An 8,208-nucleotide genomic window follows, 5' to 3' on the forward strand; every position below is an offset into this window, starting at 1 on the left:
GTGTGTGTTTTAAGCAGAACGTGTATTAACAGCTCGGGGAGGGAGAAGTCCTGCGGAAGTCAAGAACGGCAAAGAGAGAACCGAGCCGTTGCAGTTGGGTCTTGCACACACACACACACACACACACACACACACACACACACACACGCGCGCGGGCACAGCGCACACCCAGACACACATGTCCATTACACACACACACACACACCAGCGGAGTCATTGATTTTGTATTTTTTTTTAATCTTTTTTTTTTGCTCATTCGTAGGTTTCTCCCATTCTCCCCCAACTCAACCCCGATGGATTTGAATGCCTCGGTCGGAGAAAAGGAGCATCACCTCCAGGCGGAACGGGGCTTTCTCCCAGCAGAGCCCGGTCTACCACCCCAGCCCCGCGCCCCCCCCTGCCCAAAACTCGACTTTATTTTATTTTATTTATTTTTAAGTTGCTTTCAGCCCGCTCCAACAAGACTCACCCCAGCCGGGACACTTAAAAGGAGCAAAAATATACACTTTCTATCACCTGCCCCCCCAAAATCCCGGAATTTGGAGTCTCTCTTTCCCCCTCCCCACTTCTCCCTTCCCCACTCCTCTCCTGCCGCGCCCCTCCCCAAACCCCCTCCCTCCCCCAAAAAAATCAGGGCAGGTGCATGCCAGCTACTCCACACCTGCGGGGAGGAGGCGGCGGGAGGGAAAAGGCGGCGGGGCTCGCGCTTACCTGCAAAAGGTAGGAGGTACTACTCCCCCTTCCTGCCTTCCCCCCATACACACACACACACACACACACCTTGGCTCAACCCAGGCGCCGCATTGACACTGCAGATGGTGTCTCGGGTGTGGGTGCGCGCGCGCGCGTGTGTGTAGTCAGAGTGCGTGTGTGTGTGTGTAACATACACACACACACACACACGCAGTTTGTGGCAAGCTCCTGTGCACTCCCTCTCGCCCGCTCTGTGCCTGCGTGTGTCAAACACACACACAGAGGGAGAGAGAGAGAGACCTACAAGCCTTTTAAACGCATTTCTTCAAGGCAGCCAAGCCAACCCGATCTATCTATCTATCTATATATATATATATAATTGGGATTTTTTTATTTTATATTTTTACCTCTCTGCTCCAGCCGGCTCCGTAGCTCGCCACCCGGCGTCCCCCGCTTGGCCAAGGAAAGCGGCGCTTATTCCTCCTCCGAGCTGTTCGCCAAACACCTTTTGCAGGAAACCGCCAGCAGGTGACGGTGGGCAGAAAGAGGCACGACCCCCCAAAAAAAAGATAGCAAAAGGGGCGTGTGGAGGAAAAGAGGTAGAACAGGTATCCTCGCCCGGAGATCGACCCGATGCTTCCTTCTTTCCTTCCTTCCTTCTTTCCTTCCTTCCTTCTTTCCCAGCCGGACGCCGGGTTCGATCCCTTCGGCGGTTGCCCCCGCGGACGCTCTCTCACTTGGCCATTCTCCGCAGCGCCCCGCCGGGCTGCTGCTGCTGCTACTCCTCCTGCTGCTGCCGCTGCTGCTCCGCCGCTTCTCCTCCTCCTCCTCCTCCTCCTGCTACTGCTTCACCCGGGAAGGGAGCCCACTGCAGCCGCCGGGCCAACGGCTTTCCTTCAAGCGGCCGATCGCTCGCCCTGGCCAGCCATGATGCCCCCACCCACCCCCGGCCCCACCCCCGGCCGGCGGTGGGGCAAAAACACACACACACACACACACACACGGAATCTCACACTTTGCAACCGGGAGAGGGAGCGTTGCAAAAAAAACCGAAAGCAACCAGGGAAGCGGTGCAAAGCAGCAAAAGCAACCGCGGTGGAGTTTTTCTCTCTCTCTCTTTCTCTCTCCTCTCTTCTTTTTTCCCTTCCTCTTTTTGCGTTGATGGGGAAGCAGGAAATATCCTTGGCAACCGGGGCGGGAAAGCGATGTGTAGGGGGAGAGAGCGAGAGAGCGAGCGAGAGAGAGCCGGGCTGGCTGGCTGGCGATCGCGAAGATCAAGGGGAGCCGGGCTGGGGTCGCTGCGGCTGATGCTGGAGCTTTGGCCGCCGGGGATGGCGGGCGCCTGGCCGACGCATGCCTCCTCCTCCTCCTCTCCCTCTTCTTCCTCCTCCTCTTGTTCCTCCTCCTCCTCTCCCCCTTCTTCTTCCTCTTCCTCCTCCTCTTTTTCCTCCTCCTCCTCCTCTTCTTCTTCCTCCTCCTCCTCTTCTTCTTCCTCCTCTTACTCTTCTTCCTCCTCCTTCTCTTCCTCCTCCTCTTTTTCCTCCTCCTCCTCTTTTTCCTCCTTCTCCTCCTCTTCTTCCTCTTCCTCGCGCCGGGACCTCCCTCAAGTCCCGGAGCTCCTCCTGGCGTGCAAATGTCACGGGGGGGGTGGGGGAGCCTTAGGATAGGAGAAGGAGGCTCGGGGCGACTCCCGTCTTCCGCAGCATCGCTGGGAGCCCCCCGCGGGAAGGAGGCAGGGTCCTTCTCTCGGGGGGGGACCCGGCCCTCTCTCAACAACCCACCGCTCGGGTTGCAAAACCTGCCGGAAAGTTTGCCGGCCTCCGAGAGCGGCGGGGGAAGCGCCCTCGCCCCTCTTGCTCTGCCGCCGCCGCCCGCCGACTTTTCAGCCGGTTCTCTCCGCGCGCTTCGCCTGCTTTTGCCTGGCTCCGACTGGCAGCCGCGGCAGCTCCAACCCGATTGGGCTAATTGCGAACTCGCCGACGTGAGGAGGAGGAGGAGGAGGAGGGACGTCGAAGGGGGTGTGGGGAGGAAAGGAGGGAGGGGGAGAGAGAGAGGGTGGGAGGGGGCTGGAGGGAGAGGCAGCTGCTGGCCGGACCCCCCTCCACCCTCTCCATCCCCCTCCCCCGAGTTTCCCCACTCGTGGGAATCCTCCGCTGGGAGACTCCTACGCTGCAGGCGAGACTAGAGTTGGCCAGCCTTGATTTTTTTAAAAAAAATTATTGATATTAATATGGATGACTGATATTAATATGCATTGATCATACTATTTACTAGCTCGATACCCGTGCTTCGCTACGAAACTTTGGTGGATCGGGCTTAGGTTTGGGGGGAGGAAAATAAAGGGGAAATAAATTCTGCCTCTGCCTACCAGCATCCATCTGGTATCCATCTGGCTAGGGTCCTGTCAGTGTGGGAGAGAGTTTGTGGGCTGTTTGGAAACGGAAACGGTATTTGCTGTGCGAGCAAGAAGGAGACAGCGAGGAGCCTGGGTCTCAACTGTTCTGTACTAAAGCTGCTTGGTGCTGGGAAACTGAAACGCCTCTCCTCTGCTTGCGTTTTGCCTTTGGAGCAGATTTCTTTTCAGGTGGGGAGGGGGAGTAGAACTCCTTAGCATCAGAGCGTGTTAATAATAATAATAATATAGGAAATGCTCTCAATGCTCTGATGGTCATTTGGAAAAATCCTTTCTGAGTGAGCCCCTAGAAGCCAAGAGGAATCTACGGGCCAAATATCAAGTTTGTAGGCTTTACGGTTCTGGAGATTTTGTGATGATGCATGAGTAGTCTTTCGCTTTTATATATAGAGATTAGATAGATTTATATCCCACCTTTCTTGCTTTGTAAGTAAGTCAACAATTCTGGGATGGTGGGTTGGGGGTGAGAGAAAGGGACAGCCTCGAAGTCACCCAGATGGCTTTCATGCCTAAAGCTGGACTAGAACTCACCACCTCCCTGTGATTGGCCCAAAGGCTCCCAGTTGGCTTTCAGGCCTAAACTGGGACTAGAAGTCACTTTCTCGTGGTGATTGGCTCAAAGTCTTCCAGTTGGCTTTCATGTCTAAGGCAGAACTAGAATTCACAGTCCCCTGGGGATTGGCTCAAACTCATCCAGCTTTCATGCCTAAACTGGAACTAGAACTTGGAAGGAACATCTTTGCCCTTTCAAATCCTGGCCTCACCAGACACCTAATTTCAGGACAAAATTTATTCTTTGTTTTTTTTAATTTGGTTTGTTTAAAGCAGTATGTCTCACTCTTGGCAACTTGAAGATGCGCGATGGACTTCAACTCCCAGAATTCCCCAGCCAGCATGGCTGCTTGAAAATGTGTGGACTTCAATTCCCAGAATTCCCCAGCCAGCATGGCTGCTCAAAAATGCGCGGGCTTCAACTCCCAGAATTCCCCAGCCAGCATGGCTGCTTGAAAATGTGTGGAGTTCAACTCCCAGAATTCCCCAGCCAGCACAGCTGCTCAAAAATGCATCGACTTCAACTCCCAGAATTCCCCAGCCAGCTATTCTGACTGGGGAATTCTGGGAGTTGAAGTCCACACATCTTCAAGCTTCCAAGAGTGAGAAACACTACTTTTAAGTATTACAGTTTATTATGAGAGTTACAGGTACTCTTCGACTTACAACAGTTCATTTAGTGACTGTTCAAAGTTACAATGGCACGGAAAAAGTTGTAAAATGTGCTTCATTTAGCAATATCAATTTTGGGCTCATCTGTGGCCGTAACTTGAGGCTGCCTGTATTTTGTCTCTTTTTTTAAAAAAAAATTGCTATTCAGATTTATCTTCTGGGGAAGAACAAGGAACATCATTTGATAATTTGGATCTCTTGGCCTTTTCAAGGCCAAATGCTAACTATTCCTCTCTTTTTTAGGTAGCCAAAATATCTCAGACTTCATTTGCTTGGACAACTTGCTCTGGGAATAGACACACGGAGTGCTGGAGATTTTAAGTTTTTGGCTGGCTAAGATAAAGTCTCCACTGGCTCAAGCTTGACTTTGGATATGGGTCTCTAGAAGGGAGCAAGAAATGGGAGAATTGGGTTTGGAACAGAAAATCTATTTATATATTATTTATATAATATGTAAACGTTAGATGTGTGTAATTGTATATGAATAGAATGAATATATATATATATAGTCTATCTATATATTATCTATCTATCCATCCATCCTTCCATCCATCCAATTATCTATATCAGAGGTCTCCAAACTTGGCAACTTTAAGACTTGTGGACTTCAACTCCCAGAATTCCATAGGATAAAACCTGAGGTCTCAAACGTGGCGAGTTTAAGATTTGTGGTGCCTTTTTTTGGTGGCAAAATAGATATAAGACAGGGTCTTATTTTTGTGGAAACATGGTAGTAGTGTGTTTCCCAACCGTGACAATTTGAAGAGGTGTGGACGTCAACTCCTAGAATGCCCAGCCAGAATTCCAGGGGAATTCTGGGAGTTGAAGGCCACACCTCTTCAAGTGGCCATGGCTGAGAAAAATTGCTGTATGCTATTTCAAAGGAGGTTGAACCACAGTTACGGATGGACAATATCAGTTATATTAATCATTTATAAACATTGGCAGCTCTATAGAAACTCCAGGTTCAGAGGCAGTCTACCTTGGAATTCCACTTCCTGGGCGGTAAGAATTGAAAAAAATGTGATTCCCTCCATGGCCAACTAGGTGGCGTTCTAGACCTAACCTTGGCTGCTTTTGGAAAACTAAACAAAGTTAGAGCTGATTCGTAGCCAGCAGTCAGATATGACAGGAATGTGGATGGGAGACCACTAAGAAACTTTAGGACTCTTGACTGGAAAGTGGAAAAAACATCCTGGCAAAATTATTGCCAGGTGATAGGGAACTGAAAAATGTTTGGGCCATTTGACCATGACTGAAACCAAGATTGGCAGGAGCTGAAACTAAGGTAGGGGGAAATAACAGAATAAGAGTTGGAAGGGACCTTGGAGGTCTTCTAGTCCAACCTGATAAAATTCTGACAAATGGCTGTCCAATCTCCAGTGATGAAACACCTACAACTGGAGGAAAACCTGTTCCACTTTTTGATTGTTCTCACTATCCGGCAATTTCTTCTCAGTTAAGTTAGTTTTCTCCTTGGTTAGCTTCCATCTGATGCTTCTTGTCCTGCCTTCAGGTGCTTTGGAGAATAGATGGACCCCCTTCCTCCTCTCTGTGGCAGCCCCTCAAATATTGGAAGGCTGCTATCCTGTCTCCCCTGGTCCTTTTGTTCACTAATGTCAGATTAAAGTCAGAATCGGAAGGGACCTTATAGGTCATCTAGTCCAACCCCCCACCCAAGCAAGAGACCCTACACCATTTCTGACCGATGGCAGTCCAATATCTTCTTGAAAGTTTCCAGGGATGAAGCTCCTATAACTTCTAAAGGTTCCAGGGATGAAGCTCCCACCACTTCCGAGGGCAACTTCTGTTCCATGGGTAGATTGTTCTCACTGTCAGAAAGTTTCTCCTTATTTCCAGGTTGAATCTCTCCTTGTTCCGTTCCCATCCATTGTTCCTTCTCTGGCCTTCAGGTGCCTTGGAAAATAGTTTGACAACCCGCCCCCCTCCTCTCTGTGGCATCCCCTCAAATATTGGTAGACTGCTATCCTGTCTCCCCTGGTCCTTCTCTTCCCTAGACTAGCCAGGCCCAGTTCCTGCAATTCCATTCTTCATATGGTTTAGCCTCCAGTCCCCTAATGAAAAGAAAGAGAAGAAGAGGTTGACCACCAATAAAGTGGACAATGGGGACACCATTGGACACAGGTGGGGGAACCATGGCCCCTTTTATGACTTGTGGACTTCAACTCCCAGAATTACCGAGCCAGCCTTTTGTAACCTTTTGACATGCTGGCTGAGGAATTCTGGGAGTTGAAGTCCACAAGTCCTTAAAGGGGCCATGTTTCCCCATCCCTGCTGTTGGAAGCAGGTTAGAGAGAGCTCGTTTTGGAAAGTTTCTATCTATGCCAGGGGCGTCAAACTTGTGGTGATGCATTGTCATCACCTGATGTATCACTACGTCTTCCACCTTCGCTAAAACGGGGGTGGGCATGGCCAGCGTGTTACACCTCTGGCCCGCGGGCAGCGAGTTTGATGCCCCTGATCTATGCGGTCACTAAAGGTTGACACCAACTTGACAGCACAGAGTCCATCAGCATGAAGTCCTAGCTCTTTTGAGATTCAAAAGATAAAATAAATCAGAATAGAGCTGGGAGGGACCTTGGAGGTCTTCTAGTCCAGCCCCCTGCTCAAGCAGGAGACCCTATACCCGTGATGGCAAATCTATGGCATGCATGGCACAGGTGGCACGCAGAGCCATTTGTGCCACGCGCGTGCCTCACAGCTGATTTTCAGCCAGTTTGAGGCCTTTTTCAGCCTCCCAAAGGCTTGAAGGAGGCTTCTGCAGGCTTCTGCAGGCTTTGCAGGCCGAAAACTATCCCCGTTTCACCCAGTTTTTCTGAAAATACCGGAAGTGACAAAACGGGGCTAGTTTTCGGCCTGCAAAGCTTGCAGAAGCCTGCAGAAGCCTTCCTTAAGCCTTTGGGAGGCCGAAAAAGGCCTCACACCGGTCAAACATGAGCTGTGAGGCGCAGTGCAGGTAAAGGGGCAGCGGGTGGTGAGTGGGGATTATGCACGCATGTGTAGGGGGCGGGGGCCGCGCATTGCCTTCTGGGTGCTGGCACGCGAGCGTGCAAGCCGGCACACAATTTTGGGCATAGGAGCCCAATGCCATTTCAGACAAGTGACTGTCCACTCTCTTCTTAAAAACCTCCAGTGTTGGAGCATCCACAACTTCTGGAGGCAAGCTGTTCCACTGGTTAATTGTTCTCACTGTCATGGAATTCCACCTTCGTTCTAGGTTGCTTCTCTCCTTGATCAGTTTCCATCCATTGTTTCTTGTCCAGCCTTCAGGTGCTTTGGAAAATAAGTTGACCGAGGAGAAGAGGACGGACAGCTTCTAAGTGGATGGACTTCATTAAAGCTATTGTGGGTTCACCCCTGGAAGAATTCTGGACCAAATCTACGACGGCCCCTAATCAAGTCATCAATCCATCAACCTATCTGTCAAATAATAACAAACGATTAATTCCGCCATGCTGGAATTGCAGAGAGGGGCTAGTTTTTAAATATTTGGTAATAAACTCTTAGGCAGGCCATGGGTTTTATTTATTTCTTTATTTATTTTGGGACATGACTACTTTCTGCCCATCATACACGCTTTTACTGCTTTCTCGAAAAACCGCTCCGGCCTACGCATGTCATTATTATTCCATTACTGTTTCTATGCCCAGCGGGGGGAAATCACAGCTCATATTTTGAGAAAGAGTTTTTATTACAATGCAGCACACACACACACAGCCTTGGGGGTTCACACACATCCGCTCCCCCAAAGAGGCAATCCTTTTGGCTGGAGGAGTTCCATCGGGATGGGTGATCGTAAAAATAAATAAATAATAAAGTTCTTGAATTGGGCAAATGGGGAGGGGCGGACCCAGGAT

The sequence above is a fragment of the Notechis scutatus genome, chromosome 6, assembly GCF_049901735.1.
Source record: "Notechis scutatus isolate UNSWTSFEM ecotype Mainland chromosome 6, rNotScu1.2, whole genome shotgun sequence".
In the NCBI taxonomy this organism is placed as follows: Eukaryota; Metazoa; Chordata; class Lepidosauria; order Squamata; family Elapidae; genus Notechis; species Notechis scutatus.